Raw genomic sequence first — 19,349 nt, forward strand, 5'->3', positions numbered from 1 at the left:
GACGCAGCTCACTTATCAGAGCTAGGGCCTGCTGTTTTAAACTTTTCCTTTCACAGGTATTTTTTTTCCCTATTTGCTTTTTTCCTTTAGCTTTTTCTTTTCAGAATAGTTTGCACCAAACACTATCCCCCCCCACACACAAATTACACCCAAGCACCATACTCACAAAAAAAATGTCCCGTTCGTCCCAGCAGCACATAACAGCGGAGGAGGCATATTCTTTCCTTGCCTCTGACACTGATAGCGAGGGAGAGGATCCCACATTCCTTTACTCTTCAGATTCTTCATCCTCTTCCTCCTCATCTTCCTCCTAGGGTCCTGCGGAACCGCCACGCAGACGCCCCAGGAGAGAAGATGACGCAGCGCCCACTCCTGAAGATGAACCAGCGTGCCCTTCTTCGGACCCCATATGGACCTCGCCCCTCGAAAATTACGAGCCACTGATTCCTGATTTTGTGGCAGAATCAGGAATCAAGTTTGACACCACCGGCCTCACAGAAATAGACTTTTTTAAAGTCTTTTTCTCTGAGGATTTTGTTAACCTCATGGTGGAGCAAACTAATTTGTATGCTCGGCAATTTTTGGAGCAAAACCCCGGTTCATCATTTTCTAACTGGTCTCCTGTAGACGCAGTTGAAATGATGCAGTTTTGGGGCCTGGTCCTCCACATGGGGATCGTGAAGAAGCCAGAAATTCGGCAATATTGGAGTGTAGATATTTTATATAACACTCCAGTGTTCCGAATGGTCATGGTTCGGACGCGTTTTGAGGCCATCCATAAGTTCCTGCATTACAACGATAATGCACGGTGTCCTGCACGAGATGACCCCAATTTTGACCGTCTGTTCAAAGTTCGGCCGGTCATCGAACACTTCAGCAAAAAGTTTGCTGAAGTGTTCGTGCCCAAAAGGGACATCTGCGTGGATGAGTCCTTGGTTCATTTTAAGGGGAGGCTCAGATTCCGTCAATACCTGCCCAATAAAAGGGCCAGGTATGGAATCAAACTCTACAAGCTGTGTGAGAGTACCTCAGGGTACACCCACAGCTTTAGAGTTTACGAAGGGAAGGACAGCAGGATTGAACCGCCCGAGTGTCCTTCTATCCTGGGAGTGAGTTGGAAAATTGTGTGGGATTTGGTGCACCCACTGCTGGATAAAGGTTATCACCTCTACACCGATAACTTTTATTCCAGCATCCCACTCTACAAATCCCTCTCTGCGCGAGGCACCGCAGCCTGCGGTACTGTCCGCAAAAATCAGAGAGGCCTCCCGAAGACGCTACTTGGGCAGATGTTCAGAAAAGGTGAGAGCAAAGCCCAATGTAGCGACCACCTACTGGTGGTCAAGTACAAGGACAAGAGGGATGTCCTTCTCTTGACCACCATACACGGTGATGGCAGTGCCCTCAGCAGTGTACGGGGTACCTCTACACAGGTCTGCAAACCGGACTGTGTACTGGGGTACAACAAAAACATGGAGGGTGTTGATCTCTCTGATCAACTCCTCCAACCGTACAGTGCTTTGAGGAAGGCCAAGATGTGGTACAAAAAGCTGTCGGTGTACATCGTACAAATGGCAATGCTTAATGCTTTCCTGCTGTAACGATGTGCACGCCACACCGATAAAACGTACCTTCAGTTCCAGGAGGTAGTGGTTAAGGCCCTGATGTTTGGCACGAGGGAAGGAGCGGGCCCCAGTACTTCCGGAACTGAGGGTGCTCGTATTGTACCAGGTCAGCATTTTCCGGGGGTGGTCCCGCCAACTGATAGAAAAGGTAAGCCGCAAAAAAGGTGCCGAGTGTGCTACAAACAAGGAGTACGCAAGGACATCATCTATCAATGCGACACCTGCCCCGACAAACCTGGCCTGTGTATGAAGGACTGCTTCAAATTGTACCACACCTCCATGCACTACTAATTTACTTAACAGGAACCAGTAGATTAGTTCCAAAGAGGGGGCACATCTAAGTAAGTTCCATGGGGGTCTAGGTTCCAAAATGATGTCACTTGTGGTTTTTTTTTTACTGTTTAGGCACATCAGGGGCTCTGCAAATGGAACATGACGCCCTCAGAACCAGTCCATCAAAGTCTGCATTCCAAATCGTCACTGCTTCCCTTCTGAGTCCCGAAGTGCCGAAATGGTTTTTCCCACATATGGGGTACCAGCGTACTCAGAACAAAATGGACAGCAACTTTTGGGGTCCAATTTCTCTTGTTACCCTTGGGAAAATAAAAAATTGGGGACTGAAAGATAATTTAAATTTTTTATTTTCACGCCGGGCGTCATAGACTTTAGTGAAGCACTTGGAGGTTCAAAATTCTCACCACACACCTAGATAAGTTCCTTAGGGGGTCACGTTTCCAAAATGGGGTCACTTGTGGGGAGTTTCTACTGTTTAGGCACATCAGGGGCTCACCAAATGGAACATGATGCCCGCAGACAATTCCATCAAAGGCTGCATTCAAAAACGTCACTACTTCCCTTCCGAGCCCCGAAGTGTGCCCAAACAGTAGTTTTCTCCCACATATGGGGTACCAGCATACTCAGGACAAATTGGACAACAACTTTTGGGGTCAAATTTCTCCTGTTACCCTTGGGAAAATAAAAAATTGGGGACTGAAAGATCATTTTTGTGGGGAAAAAATAGGATTTTTTATTTTCACGCCCGGGCGTTATAAACTTTCGTGAAGCACTTGGGGGATAAAAGTGCTCACGACACATCTAGATAAGTTCCTTAGGGGGTCTAGTTTCCAAAATGGGGTCACTTGTGGGGGGTTTCCACTGTTTAGGCACATCAGGGGCTCGCCAAACACGGCATGGCATCCGATCTCAATTCCAGCCAATTTTAGCTTGAAAATGTCAAACGGCGCTCCTTTCCTTCTGAGCCCTGCCATGCGCCCAAACAGTGGTTCCCCCCCACATATGGAGTATCAGCGTACTCAGGACAAATTGGAAAACAACTTTTGGGGTCCAATTTCTCCTGCTACCCTTGAGAAAATAAAAAATTGGGGACTAAACGATCATGTTTGTAGAAAAAATAGGATTTTTTATTTTCACACCCGGGCGTTATAAACGTTCGTGAAGCACTTGGGGGATAAAAGTGCTCACGACACATCTAGATAAGTTCCTTAGGGGGTCTAGTTTCCAAAATGGGGTCACTTGTGGGGGGTTTCCACTGTTTAGGCACATCAGGGGCTCTCCAAACGCGACATGGCGTCCGATCTCAATTGCAGCCAATTTTAGCTTGAAAATGTCAAACGACGCTCCTTTCCTTCTGAGCCCTGCCGTGCGCCCAAAAAGTGGTTCCCCCTCACATGTGGGGTATCAGAGTACTCAGGACAAATTGCACAACAACTTTTAAGGTCCATTTTCTCTTTTTACCCTTGGGAAATTTAAAAAATTATTGCTGAAAGATCATTTTTGTGACTAAAAAGTAAAATGTTAATTTTTTCCTTCCATGTTGCTTCTGCTGCTGTGAAACGTCTAAAGGGTTAATAAACTTCTTGAATGTGGTTTTGAGCACCTTGAGGGTTGCAGTTTTCAGAATGGTGTCACTTTTGGGTATTTTCTGCCATATAGACCCCTCAAAATGACTTCAAATGTGAGGTAGTCCCTAAAAAAAATGGTTTTGTAAATTTTGTTGTAAAAATTAGAAATTGCTGTTCAAATTTTAACCCTTATAACTTCCTAGAAAAAAAAAATTTTGTTTCCAAAATTGCGCTGATGTAAAGTACACATGTGAGAAATGTTATTTATTAACTATTTTGTGTCACATAACTCTCTGGCTTAACAGAATAAAAATCCAAAGTTGGAAAATTGCGAAATTTTCAAAATTTTCGCCAAATTTCAGTTTTTTTTCACAAATAAACGTAAGTGATATTGAATAAATTTTACCACTATCATGAAGTACAATATGGTACAAGAAAACAATGTCAGAATCGCTAAGATCCGTTGAAGCGTTTCGGAGTTATAACCTCATAAAGAGACAGTGGTCAGAAATGTAAAAATTGGCCCGGTCATTAACGTGCAAACCACCCTTGGGGGTGAAGGGGTTAATTATGTGGTGACACTAGATGAGCATGCAAAGCGTCAGAAAGTGTTTCATGTAAATATGTTGAAGGCACATCATGCCAGGGAGGCCTGTATCTTACCTGTCTGTAGCCTGCCTGAAGAGGGGGAGGCTGATCTGTTACTGGATGTGGGGGCCCGGACTCAGTACATGGAGTCCCTGGAGTCCGCAGAGTTTAACCCTGAGCTATCCCACAGTCAGAGGTCTGAGCTGATGGGGGCACTCAGCGAGTTCACCGAAGTCTTCACAGGGGAGCCTGGGAGGACACACTTAGCAGTTCACCATGTGGACACTGGTACTAATCCCCCAGTACGGCAGTCTGCATACCGTGTGTCAGCAGAGGTGAAGGCACACATGAGGGAACAGGTAGAGGAGATGCTGAACTCAAGGTGATACAAAAATCCCAGAGTGCTTGGGCCTCGCCTGTGGTTCTTGTCCCCCAAAAAAGGACCGTACTACCCGGTTCTGTGTAGACTACCGGAAATTAAATGTACTGTCTCGCCAAGACGGGGCAGAACTAGATACGTGCTCAGGAGCTGACCTGTAAGTCAACCCCCATGCACGTTCATAAGGAGGGAGGTGTGGTGAAATATGTGTATATACAGTCATATGAAAAAGTTTGGGCACCCTTATTAATCTTAAGCTTAATGTTTTATAAAAATGGGTTTTTTTGCAACAGCTATTTCAGTTTTAACAAAATGAGTAACTAGTACCCATGGACCACCATATCACAAATCTCATAAAATCAATAAAGTTTATTGAAAACAGTTTAAAAAGGATTATACAAAATACTATGTGAGTTATTTCCAAAGAGGATTAATCCATATCCCAGATACAGCAGAAATACAATACCCAACCATGTTATTTTATTATAAGATAATATAAATAAATTAATACACAATTCCACAAAGCATCCTTTAAGGTAATAATGTATCCATAATATTCCCGGATGATGAGAATTCAGTGTAGAAAAGGGTTTTTAAAGACATTAAGAATAGATCAATGCTTACCCATGGTTTGTGTGCCACTGCCTGGGAACGCCCCGACGCGCGTTTCGCCCACGTGCTTTCTCAAGGGGACACTCCCCCTTATCATTTTCTTGTTTTAAATACTCCTACCTACTTTTTACTGACTTACTAAAGCACTTTTTTTGTTTTGTAACCTCATTGAGCTTTGAACTTCATAGCCAGGTGTATGCAATCATGAGAAAAGCTACTTAAAGTGGCCACTTGCAATTTGTTCTCCTGTTTGAATCTCCTCCGAAGAGTGGCATCATGGGCTCCTCAAAACAACTGTCAAATGATCTGAAAACAAAGATTATTCAACATAGTTGTTCAGGGGAAGGATACAAAAAGCTGTCTCAGAGATTTAACCTGTCAATTTCCACTGTGAGGAACATAGTAAGGAAATGGTAGAACACAGGTACAGTTCTTGTTAAGGCCAGAAGTGGCAGGCCAAGAAAACATCAGAAAGGCAGAGAAGAAGAATGGTGAGACCAGTCAAGGACAATCCTCAGGCCACCTCCAGAGATCTGCGGCATCAACTTGCTGCAGATGGTGTCACTGTGCATCGGTCAACTATACAACGCACTTTGCACAAGGAGAAGCTGTATGGGAGAGCGATGCGAAAGGAGCCGTTTCTGCAAGCACGCCACAAACAGAGTCGGCTCAGGTATGCAAAAGCACATTTGGAGAAGCCAATTTCTTTTTGGAAGAAGGTCCTGTGGACTCATGAAACCAAGATTGAGTTGTTTGGTAATACAAAAAGGCGTTATGCATGGTGGCAAAAAAATACAGTGCATTGTATAGTTGACCGATGCACAGTGACACCATCTCCAGCAAGTGGATGCTGCAGCTCTCTGGAGGTGGCCTGAGGATTGTCCTTGACTGATCTCACCATTCTTCTTCTCTGCCTTTCTGATGTTTTCTTGGCCTGCCACTTCTGGCCTTAACAAGAACTGTACCTGTGTTCTTCCATTTCCTTACTATGTTCCTCACAGAGGAAATTGACAGGTTAAATCTCTGAGACAGCTTTTTGTATCATTCCCCTGAACAACTATGTTGAATAATCTTTGTTTTCAGATCATTTGACAGTTGTTTTGAGGAGCCCATGATGCCACTCTTCGGAGGAGATTCAAACAGGAGAACAACTTGCAAGTCGCCACTTTAAGTAGCTTTTCTCATGATTGCATACACCTAGCTATGAAGTTCAAAACTCATTGAAGTTACAAAACCAAAAAAAGTGCTTTAGTAAGTCAGTAAAAAGTAGGTAGGATTATTTAAAACAAAAAAATGATAAGGGTGCCCATACTTATGCACTTGTCAAATTTTGTTTGAATGCAGATTGCACATTTTCTGTTAGTACAATAAACCTCATTTCAAGGCAGAAACATTACTGTGTCCAACAGTTATTAGATATATGAAACTGAAATAGCTGTTGCAAAATAAACCATTTTTATAAAACATTAAGCTTAAGATTAATAGGGGTGCCCAAACTTTTTCATGACTGTATATCTATATGTGTGTAGTGACATATGTCTAGGGTTATATGTGTGACTAGTGATAATGTAACATCTGTCCTGAAGGCAAGTCACACCTAGGTGTTAACAGGTACTTCCTTGGGATTAGTAGACATTGCATCTCCCTATCTCACCAGGAGGTCTAGCTAGAGCCAAGAACAAAGGAACACTTGACACCTCTGAGGTCTTAGAGGGGAGATGCTAAATTGGGGCCTGAGGTAATCTATCCCTGAGAACCTCTCCACAAGAGAGAATAATATATTCATTGGGGGTGCGGCCGTGGCCCAATCAAACAGGCAGCAGTTATGATATTGGCCTGAGGGGCTGGTCTAGAAACCTGACCTCAGACCAAAGTTATAAATTTAGGCTGCAGACAGAGAATTGTGTTCACATGTTGGGGGCAGCCTGAGAAGCTGGTGTGATCCAATCTACATTCGTCCTACCCCAGGGAGCAAAAAGCAACTACCAGTTAGGTAATTTCTGTAAGTTTCTCCTGTTTAATTTGATACTGTTTTGCATAAGTTGTATGTCTTTTTATTATATTTTTCTACCTTTTTCTTATTGTAAGCACTGACCCTTTTGTTATTAAAGTATAAAACTTTAACAAGTTGAACCTTGAATGTTCTAAAGAATCCATAGCCTGAAGGTGTGTGAGCCTTATGAGTGATAGACATATTTTTATTAGTATTATTATTAGTCCAGGACTCATCGCCCGCGTATTCGATGAGTGGTGGCAGCGTGTATGAGCGGGTGTGTGGCCTGGGTCGGTGTGTGATTTATGCTCCCATTACAGCATAGGACAGAGGTTGAATGCTGGACTGAGAGTGGGGAGATAGATTAACCCTTGCAGGCACAACCCCAAGTCACGTGTGAGAGCAGGCACGTGACGAATAAGTGACACCACAGAGTAGGGATCCGTGACAATACCTTACCCCCTTACATGCCCCATCACACCTCACCTCCATACATACACCATCAAACCTCACCCAACATTCCTTCCCATCACACCTTACCCCCAATACATGCCCCATTACACCTCACTTCCATATTATGCCCCATCACTATTTACCACCATACATGCCCCATCACACCTTACCCCCATACATGCCTCATCACACTTTACTCCCATACATGCCCCATCACACTTTACCCCCATATATGCCTCATCACACTTTACCCCCAAACATGCTCTGTCAGGAAATATGACATAATGTCTTATTGTTTATCACACAATGAGCTCTGCTACATCGTTTGGTTTTGCAGACACACGCTGCAGCTTTGATCCCCCTCACAACCCCTCCTTCTCTCTCTGCCTGCTTGTGTAATCCTATACTCCTTTCCCCCCTCCCTCAAGAATGTGTTAATTAGCAGAACCCAGCTCTTTGTCTGCAGCCATGTGCTTCATGTGTGTACGAGAAAGTTAAGATGAAAAACTCGATCCCAAGTAGGGATGTAGGTGTGAAAATCACATGTTTGGGATGTGGGACGATAGCGATACACATCAGTGCTTTTTCTAAGCTCAGTGCCTGGCAGCATCTGAGAAACGCATTACTGCTTATCCGAGTCACATAGCCAAGTCATGTTTGGACTAAAACGCCAATGTCATGTGGAGAAAAATGATAATTTTGTCGTCCGTCTATGAACCTCACAGACCGAGTTAGGATGGCTATGAGCTATCAGAAGGTTTTCCATACCTTTCCAAAGGGGGCGTATCCAGCCCCTCAGTGATGTCACTAGCAGAGGGTATAAAATATGAGACCTCATTTTAGGAGGAGCTTTTTGCCCAGGAGGTCAGCTAACAGAAACTGCAATCTGCTGTGATGCATTGGGATGTGTCACCCTTCCCCCCCAGCCGCATGGCCAGCCATGATATGAGAGAAGTGTAAGTGTTTTTTCAACTTTAATACCTTTTTATTTGTAATCGTTCTGTACATACTATAATTGTCTCACTTTTGTAATATCTTTTTAGATTTTTGTAAACACTGCCTACTTCTTTTTGGAGTGAAAGTTATAATATTTATTAGCTTCATTTTCCTTGCTCTAAAACCTACCAGCAACTTTCTCTGAAGTAAATCATGCTACTGATTGGGTTGGCTCTTGACCTGCTATTAATCATAGTAATCAGACCTGGTGGCAGCGAGGCATTCTGAGCTGGTTAGGCAAAACTGGCAGCGACAGACGGCGTTTGATTCACGGGTATTACATACCTGGTAATGTGTTTTTCCATGAGACATGACTGCACCACGAGAGAGGAGATCCGCCCTTCAAAGACAGGAAACCTTCAAGATACAAGGGGCGGCTCCCCTCTCCACATCAGTTGTTTTACAGAGTATGAGAGGAACTCCGCCGGTTAATGTACACATAAATAATACATCCTATATGATTCTAATCACCAACACCCAAGGGAGTGTATACAGAGGTGTATCTAGGGTTTCCTGCACCCGGGGCAACAATTCAGTTTGGCAGTCTTTATAGCGACCGGCAGCATTGATAATTATTGTTCCCGCCTGAGTGGGAGTAGTTATATCGCCCTCTCTGCAGTGTGTCCATTAGCCAGTACAAAGTAAGGCAGCCTTTCTGGTGACTAATAATCCTAGGTGCAGTACCCTGACTGACCTGAGGGTAAGGGGGACGCCAGAGAGCTTCATCACAACTTACCACATACATGACCCATCACCCCAATACAAGCCCCATCACTTTATCCCCCCATACATGCTCCATTACACCTTGCTCCCATACATGCTCCAATCCACTTCACTTCCATACATGCCATTACACATTAAGCCCCTATACATGCACATCACACCTTACGCCCCCACACAAGCCTCATCACACCTCACTCCCATACATGTCCAATCACACCTTACATAAATGCTCCTTCATACCTGTGGTGAAATATGTGTATATATATCTATGTGTGTAGTGACATATGTCTAGGGTTATATGTGTGACTAGTGATAATGTAACATCTGTCCTGAAGGCAGGTCACACCTAGGTGTTAACAGGTACTTCCTTGGGATTAGTAGACATTGTGTCTCCCTATCTCACCAGGAGGTCTAGCTAGAGCCAAGAACAAAGGAACACTTGACACCTCTGAGGTCTTAGGGTACCGTCACACATTGAAATTTTCATCGCTGCGACGGCACGATCCGTGACGTCGCAGCGATCGTATGAATATCGCTCCAGCGTCGTAGACTGCGGTCACACGTTGCAATCACGGCGCTGGAGCGATGCCGAAGTCCCCGGGTAACCAGGGTAAACATCGGGTAACTAAGCGCAGGGCCGCGCTTAGTAACCCGATGTTTACCCTGGTTACCAGCGTAAACGTAAAAAAACAAACAGTACATACTCACCCGTCGGTGTCCTTCAGGTCCCTTGCCGTCTGCTTCCTGCTCTGAGTGCAGCCGTACAGTGAGAGCAGATCGCAGCACCGCTGTGATCTGCTCTCACTTTCCGGCCGGCACTCAGAGCAGGAAGCAGACGGCAAGGGACCTGAAGGACACCGACGGGTGAGCATGTACGGTTTGTTTTTTTACGTTTACGCTTGTAACCAGGGTAAACATCGGGTTACTAAGCGCGGCCCTGCGCTTAGTTACCCGATGTTTACCCTGGTTACAAGCGAAGACATCGCTGGATCGCTGTCACACACAACGATCCAGCGATGTCAGCGGGTGATCAAGCGACGAAAGAAAGTTCCATACGATCTGCTACGACGTACGATTCTCAGCAGGATCCCTGATCGCTGCTGCGTGTCAGACACTGCGATATCGTAACGATATCGCTAGAACGTCACGAATCGTAACGTCGTAGCGATGGAAATTTCAATGTGTGACGGTACCCTTAGAGGGGAGATTCTAAATTGGGGCCTGAGGTAATCTATCCCTGAGAACCTCTCCACAAGAGAGAATAATATATTCATTGGGGGTGCGGCCGTGGCCCAATCAAACAAGCAGAAGTTATGATATTGGCCTGAGGGGCTGATCTAGATACCTGACCTCAGACCAAAGTTATAAATTTAGGCTGCAGACAGAGAATTGTGTTCACATGTTGGGGGCAGCCTGAGAAGCTGGTGTGATCCAATCTACATTAGTCCTACCCCAGGGAGCAGAAAGCAACTACCAGTTAGATAATTTCTGTAAGTTTCTCCTGTTTATTTTGATACTGTTTTGCATAAGTTGTATGTCTTTTTATTATCATATTTTTATACCTTTTTCTTATTGTAAGCACTGACCCTTTTGTTATTAAAGTATAAAACTTTAACAAGTTGAACCTTGAATGTTCTAAAGAATCCATAGCCTAAAGGTGTGTGAGCCTTATGAGTGATAGACATATTTTTATTAGTATTATTAGTCCGGGACTCATCGCCCGTGTATTCGATGAGTGGTGGCAGCGTGTATGAGCGGGTGTGTGGCCTGGGTCGGTGAGTGATTTATGCTCCCATTACTGCATAGGACAGAGGTTGAATGCTGGACTGAGAGTGGGGAGCTAGATTAACCCTTGCAGGCACAACCCCAAGTCACGTGTGAGAGCAGACACGTGACGAATAAGTGACACCACGGAGTAGGGATCCGTGACAATTGGTGGCAAGCGGTGGGATAGAATTATTTCTATTAGAGCATTAGTCCATGGTTTAAGCAATTATTCCCTGTACTAAAGAATTGGTATCCTTTCGAGGAGTGCACCAGTTCTTCAAGGTTCAACTCAGTGCTTACTTAGACATACTTGCAAACAGTTTCCCCTCCCCGTTTTTCTTTTCTATCTTTTATTTGGCAAAGGCTGTTCATCAATATGGCAGCCCAGTACAAGAAGCAGAGCAAAGAGGCTCTGACCGACCTCTGTGAGCAGAGAGGAAAACAGACAGCCGACAGATCCAGGGAGCTGCTGATACGCGCCCTGGTCGAGCAGGACATAGAGCAAGGTGCTGGAACATCTGGGCAAGGAGAGAGCCCACCTCAGAGAGACCCAGCAATGCCAGCTCTTGCATCGGAGATGCCTGATGGAAATGCCAGTGCTGAGGAGCCTATGGACTGTACTTTACAAATGGACTTACAACGGCTGGGAACAAGTGATCCCAATCTGCGCATGCAGCTGATTCTACAATACCGACAGGCTGCAGAACGCCAGGCTGAGAGAGGCTGCAGAACGCCAGGCTGCTGCTGCAGAACGCCGCGAGGAGAGAGCTTTCCAGCTTCAGATGGCTCAACTAGAGCGGGGTTTCAGTCCTCAGATAACCCCCTCCCAGGACAATAATCCAATGAGACCACATCTAGAAAACTTCCCTGTGATGGAGAAGGATACGGACTTAGATACTTTCCTGCGGGGATTTGAAAAAACCTGCAGGCAGTACCATCTACCACGTGAGCAGTGGGCACAGTATCTAACCCCAGGGTTGAGAGGCAAACCCCTGGAAGTTTTTGCAGGCCTCCCACCAGAGCTAGATGCGAACTGTGAGGCCATAAAAGAGGCCCTGATCAGGAAATACAACCTGACACCAGAAGTGTATCGTAGGAAGTTCCGGAACCTACAACGTGGATCCACTGACAGCTATGCGGATGTTGTGAGCACCTTGAGGACCACGTTCCACCAATGGATTAGGGGACTTTCTGTTAACAGTTTTGAGGACTTAACGGATCTTATGGTCAAGGATCAATTTCTTCACATGTGCCCCATGGATGTACGACAATTTGTGTGTGATCGGGAGCCACAAACTGCTGATCAGGCTACAAGGATTGCGGACTGCTATGTGGCTAACAGGATGCCTGAGGTACGGAAGCCATCGGAATTCAGCTGGAGGGGAGGTAAGCCAAATGGGGACCCTTCTCCCTCTGCCGGCCGATCACCAGTGCTGTCCAAGCCCACCTTCTATGGGGCCCCGGGAAATAGACATTCTCTAGGCGATGCGTGCCGGTGCTTCCCCTGCAACAAAGTGGGACATGTTAGCGCTGTCTGCTCTGATAGGGAGAAACGCCCAACTACCACCACAAAGCCGTCTGTGCCCCCACCGTCTGTCCTCTTTGTAGCCGGCTCTGATGCGAGGGCGAATGAGAACTGTCAATCTGTCACTGTTGGCAATAAAGTCACCATTGGTCTCAGAGACACTGGGGCAGAGGTGACCCTGGTGCGTCCAGCCGTGATAACCCCTGCCGATATCATACCAGGAAAGACTATGTCTATAACCGGGATTGAGGGGTCAGCCCTGCCGTGCCCATGGCCCGTGTGTACCTGGACTGGGGAGCAGGGAAAGGACTGAGAGAAGTGGGAGTATCAGAGGCTATTCCCACCAATGTGTTGCTAGGCACGGACCTGGGGAGGATGGTGTCCCACTATGTCCCTCCCTTGCAAGTAAATGATGCAGAGAAGGTGGAAGAAAGAGACCCACCTGAGATCCCGTGCAAGGAGGGAAAATGTCCCAATGCACAGGACTGTAATTATGTGGCAGCTGTGACCCAGAGTCAGGCTGCGGCTCGGACTCAGGCCCAGAGATTAGAGGATGCGTCTCAGACAGAACTGCCAGGACAGGAGGCCCATACTGTGGTCCCGGAGCCTCTATAGGGTACTGTCACACAGTGGCACTTTGATCGCTCCAACGGCACGATCCGTGACGTTGCAGCGTCGCTTGATTATCGCTCCAGCGTCGTAGACTGCGGTCACACTTTGCAATGCACGGCGCTGGAGCGATAATTTCATGACGTAGTTGCGATGTAGAAGTCATACGGGACATTGGGAATATCGTGCACACCTTTGTTACACGCTGCGATCATGCCGCCACAGCGGGACACTAGACGACGAAATAAAGTTTCAAACGATCTGCTACGACGTACGATTCTCAGCGGGGTCCCTAATCGCAGTAGCGTGTCAGACACAGCGATATCGTAACTATATCGCTGGAACGTCATGGATCGTGCCGTTGTAGCGACCAAAGTGCCACTGTGTCACAGTACCCATACATGGCAGACCCACCAAGGTCCCTGATAACAGACACTGAAAACTCAGCTTCAGACCAATGCCTGGCAGTCACACTAGGCCAGGGCCTGCAGGCTGACCGTCACAGCTTCCAGGAGGCCCTGCAGACAGATGTCAGTCTGGAGGAGCTCAGATGTCTTGCAGACCGACCCCCTGCTGCTTCTGACAAAGAGAGAGTATACTGGGACCAGGGCAGACTGTATACAGAGACTATCCCCACGGATACTACAGAATCTTGGGACTATGAACGGCGGCTGATCGTCCCTTATCCATTTAGGGAACAATTATTGAGAATTGCCCATGAAATTCCTTTGGCCGGACACCTTGGAATACAAAAGACTAAAGCTCGCCTGACACATAACTTCTATTGGCCCAAGATGGGGACAGATATTGCCAATTACTGCCGATCATGTGTAGTTTGTCAGAGAGTGGGAAAGTCTGGGAATATACAGTGGCTGTGGATATCATAGGGCCACTTGCAATCCCTAGCAGCTCTGGCAAAAAGTACATTCTCACAGTGGTGGACTATCCTACATGATACCCAGAAGCTGTGGCATTGTCCTCCATCCGAGCAGACAAAGTGGCGGATGCTTTACTGACTGTGTTCTCTCGTGTGGGTTTCCCCAGGAAATGTTGACCGATCAGGGAACCCAGTTCATGTCTGATCTGATGGAAAGCCTCTGTGAAAGACTACAAGTACAGCATTTTGTGGCCAGCGCCTATCATCCCCAAACCAACGGACTCTGCGAGCGTTTCAATAGAACATTAAAGCAAATGCTCAAAATGCTGGTGGAGACTGAAGGGAGAGACGGGGAGCGGTACCTCCCCCATCTGTGGTTTGCCTACAGAGAGGTACCCCAGGTGTCTACTGGATTCTCCCCCTTTGAACTGGTTTATGGGAGGAGGGTCAGGGGGCCACTTGATTTGATTAAGGACTGTTGGGAGGACGACCCCAGAACTACTGGAGTCTCAGTGGTCGAATATGTACTGCGGCTCAGAGAAGGAATGCAAAAACTGAGCAACCTGGCCCATGAGAACGTGACCCAGGTCCAAATCAACCAAAAGGTCTGGTACGACCGTAATGCCAGACTGAGGGCCTATGAGGAGGGGCAAAGGTTTGGGTGTTGGTCCCTATGTTACAGAATAAATTGCAGGCCACATGGGAGGGACCATACACTGTACATAAGTGGCTGAATGATGTTAATTATGTGGTGACACTAGATGAGCATGCAAAGCGTCAGAAAGTGTTTCATGTAAATATGCTGAAGGCACATCATGCCAGGGAGGCCTGCATCTTACCTGTCTGTAGCCTGCCTGAAGAGGGGGAGGCTGATCTGTTACTGGATGTGGGGGCCCGGACTCAGTACATGGAGTCCCTGGAGTCCACAGAGTTTAACCCTGAGCTATCCCACAGCCAGAAGTCTGAGCTGATGGGGGCACTCAGCGAGTTCACCGAAGTCTTCACAGGGGAGCCTGGGAGGACACACTTAGCAGTTCACCATGTGGACACTGGTACTAATCCCCCAGTACGGCAGTCTGCATACCGTGTGTCAGCAGAGGTGAAGGCACACATGAGGGAACAGGTAGAGGAGATGCTGAACTCAAGGTGATACAAAAATCCCAGAGTGCTTGGGCCTCGCCTGTGGTTCTTGTCCCCCAAAAAAGGACCGTACTACCCGGTTCTGTGTAGACTACAGGAAATTAAATGTACTGTCTCGCCAAGACGGGGTAGAACCAGATACGTGCTCAGGAGCTGACCTGTAAGTCAACCCCCATGCACGTTCATAAGGAGGGAGGTGTGGTGAAATATGTGTATATATATATCTATATGTGTGTAGTGACATATGTCTAGGGTTATATGTGTAACTAGAGATAATGTAACATCTGTCCTGAAGGCAAGTCACACCTAGGTGTTAACATGTACTTCCTTGGGATTAGTAGATATTGCATCTCCCTATCTCACCAGGAGGTCTAGCTAGAGCCAAGAACAAAGGAACACTTGACACCTCTGAGGTCTTAGAGGGGAGATGCTAAATTGGGGCTTGAGGTAATCTATCCCTGAGAACCTCTCCACAAGAGAGAATAATATATTCATTGGGGGTGCGGCCGTGGCCCAATCAAACAGGCAGCAGTTATGATATTGGCCTGAGGGGCTGGTCTAGAAATCTGACCTCAGACCAAAGTTATAAATTTAGGCTGCAGACAGAGAATTGTGTTCACATGTTGGGGGCAGCCTGAGAAGCTGGTGTGATCCAATCTACATTCGTCCTAACCCAGGGAGCAGAAAGCAACTACCAGTTAGATAATTTCTGTAAGTTTCTCCTGTTTATTTTGATACTGTTTTGCATAAGTTGTATGTCTTATTATCATCATATTTTTATACCTTTTTCTTATTGTAAGCACTGACCCTTTTGTTATTAAAGTATAAAACTTTAACAAGTTGAACCTTGAATGTTCTAAAGAATCCATAGCCTAAAGGTGTGTGAGCCTTATGAGTGATAGACATATTTTTATTAGTATTATTATTAGTCCAGGACTCATCGCCCGTGTATTCGATGAGTGGTGGCAGCGTGTATGAGCGGGTGTGTGGCCTGGGTCGGTGTGTAATTTATGCTCCCATTACAGAATAGGACAGAGGTTGAATGCTGGACTGAGAGTGGGGAGATAGATTAAGCCTTGCAGGCACAACCCCAAGTCACGTGTGAGAGCAGGCACGTGACGAATAAGTGACACCACGGAGTAGGGATCCGTGACAATACCTTACCCCCTTACATGCCCCATCACACCTCACCTCCATACATACACCATCAAACCTCGCCCAACATTCCTTCCCCCCATACATGCCTCATCACACTTTACTCGCATACATGCCCCATCACACTTTACCCCTTCATACGTGCCCCATCATACCTCATCCCAATACATGCCCATCACACTTTACCCCCAAACATGCTCTGTCAGGAAATATGACGTAATGTCTTATTGTTCGATCGCACAATGAGCTCTGCTACATTGTTTGGTTTTGCAGACACACGCTGCAGCTTTGATCCCCCTCACAACCCCTCCTTCTCTCTCTCTCTGCCTGCGTGTGTAATCCTATACTCCTTTCCCCCCTCCCTCAAAAATGTGTTAATTAGCAGAACCCAGCTCTTTGTCTGCAGCCATGTGCTTCATGTGTGTACGAGAAAGTTAAGATGAAATAACTCGATCCCAAGTAGGGATATAGGTGTGAAAATCACATGTTTGGGATGTGCGACGATAGCGATACACATCAGTGCTTTTTCTAAGCTCAGTGCCTGGCAGCATCTGAGAAACACATAAGGCTACGTTCACATTTGCGGTCAGCGCCGCAGCGTCGGGCGCCGCAGCGGCGCCGCATGCGTCATGCGCCCCTATACTTAACATGGGGGCGCATGGACATGCGTTGTGCTGCGTTTTGCGCCGCATGGCCGCAAGCGTTGGACGCAAGAAACGCTTCAAGTTGCATTTTTTTTGCGTCCAACTTGCGGGCAAAAACGACGCATGCGGCGCAAAACGCAGCGTTTTAGCGTGCGTTTTGCCGCGTTTTTGTTTGCGTTGTGCGCTGCGGCGCCGACGCTGCGGCGCACAACGCAAATGTGAACGTAGCCTTACTGCTTATCCGAGTCACATAGCCAAGTCATGGTTGGACTAAAATGCCAATGTCATGTGGCGAAAAATGATAATTTTGTCGTCCGTCTACGAACCTCACAGACCGAGTTAGGATGGCTATGAGCTATTAGAAGGTTTTCCATACCTTTCCAAAGGGGGCGTATCCAGCCCCTCAGTGATGTCACTAGCAGAGGGTATAAAATATGAGACCTCATTTTAGGAGGAGCTTTTTGCCCAGGAGGTCAGCTAACAGAAACTCTGCAATCTGCTGTGATGCATTGGGATGTGTCACCCTTCCCCCCAGCCGCATGGCCAGCCATGATATGAGAGAAGTGTAAGTGTTTTTTCAACTTTAATACCTTTTTATTTGTAATCGTTCTGTACATACTATAATTGTCTCATTTTTGTAATATCTTTTTAGATTTTTGTAAACACTGCCTACTTCTTTTTGGAGTGAAAGTTATAATATTTATTAGCTTCATTTTCCTTGCTCTAAAACCTACCACCAACTTTCTCTGAAGTAAATCACACTATTGATTGGGTTGGCTCTTGACCTGCTATTAATCATAGTAATCAGACCTGGTGGCAGCAAGGCGTTCTGAGCTGGTTAGGCAAAACTGGCAGCGACAGACGGCGTTTGATTCACGGGTATTACATACCTGGTAATGTGTTTTTCCATGAGACATGACTGCACCACGAGAGAGGGGATCCGCCCTTCAAAGACAGGAAACCTTCAAGATACAAGGGGCGGCTCCCCTCTCCACATCAGTTGTTTTACAGAGTATGAGAGGAACTCCGCAGGTTAGTGTACACATAAATAATACATCCTATATGATTCTAATCACCAACACCCAAGAGAGTGTATACAGAGGTGTATCTAGGGTTTCTGGCTCACGCGACCAATCACAAGCCGCGATGTCATCGCAGGTCCTTCACGTGCTCATTCTTAGGAACAGAGGCTGCCGGTTACAGCGGTAAGGGCCAGGGGCCGCCGGAGAGGTGAGTATATCCATATTTTTTATTTTAATTCTTTATTTTTTACATGAATATGGATCCGATTCCGATATCACAAAAGTATCGGAACTCGATATCGGAATTCCGATACCGCAAGTATCGGCCGATACCCGATACTTGCGGTATCGGAATGCTCAACACTACTGCAGACTCATCACAAACCTGGACATCCCCTTTAATGCTGCTAACATAAATAAAAACATGAGAGTTAGTCAGTATCACAAATAACATTTACATCGATGTACCTTATAGATGATGTCGTCTCTGGAGTTCTTCTCCTTTTTTTCATCTTGGCCAGACCCCATGAGTTTTCTCATCCACAGCCGTCTCTGCAGATGGAGCGGCCCCCCAAACGCAGGGCAGCGGAGTTTTCGGTACCGGGTCACTCGATTCAGGGGATGTCACGGTGGCCTGACCTGGTCCGTGGCCCTGCTAAGGAGCGCCCAATTAAAGATGTAGGTGATGGTGTAGGTCGCAGTAAATGACGAGGACACAGGGTTGCAGTCTCTTTACCTCTTTACTGAAGGCTTCGGCATCCGCAATCCAGAGCACTAACAGGGCTGGCTGAGACTGGCCGGTCCGAACGCACATCCAGAGTTCCCTTTGCAGGTGGAAATCAGTAGCCTACCTACTAGCGCCTGGGTGTTGTAGTACTTCCCTGCTGAGCACCACGGGATAGTCCTCACAACTGTCGTGTATGTTTCTGTTCTTTCTCTCTGTCCCCCAGATGATATGGATAGGACGCACCCGTATGACGGGGTAGGCCTGGAGTTATTTTATAGGGACCCTAGATACGCCCCTCTCCCACAATTGCCTCCGTTGTCTTCATTAGGTGTAAAAGATGAGACAGCCAACCTAAAGTTAACTGCCCTGCCGTAGTTCAAAGTAATGCATAGTCTATTACTTCCTTGGCGTTCCGACTGCAGGCTACGCGCCTCAGAAGGATGTTGCCGATCTCGGGGCACGACTCCTGGTTCTATCGCCTTTGTGCTGTGATCTCGTTTCTCACTTCTCCACAATATACTTCGCTTCGTGTCCTTTCTTAAGATGCCGCCGCAATGAGGTGCAGGCACGGCTCCATAACGATCTGTCCTTTGCTAGGCCTCTGCCAGGATCCCACCCGACATGGACCTCCCTGAATCTTCCCAAGTAACGC

This window comes from Ranitomeya variabilis, chromosome 1 (genome assembly GCF_051348905.1).
Source record: "Ranitomeya variabilis isolate aRanVar5 chromosome 1, aRanVar5.hap1, whole genome shotgun sequence".
NCBI lineage: Eukaryota > Metazoa > Chordata > Amphibia > Anura > Dendrobatidae > Ranitomeya > Ranitomeya variabilis.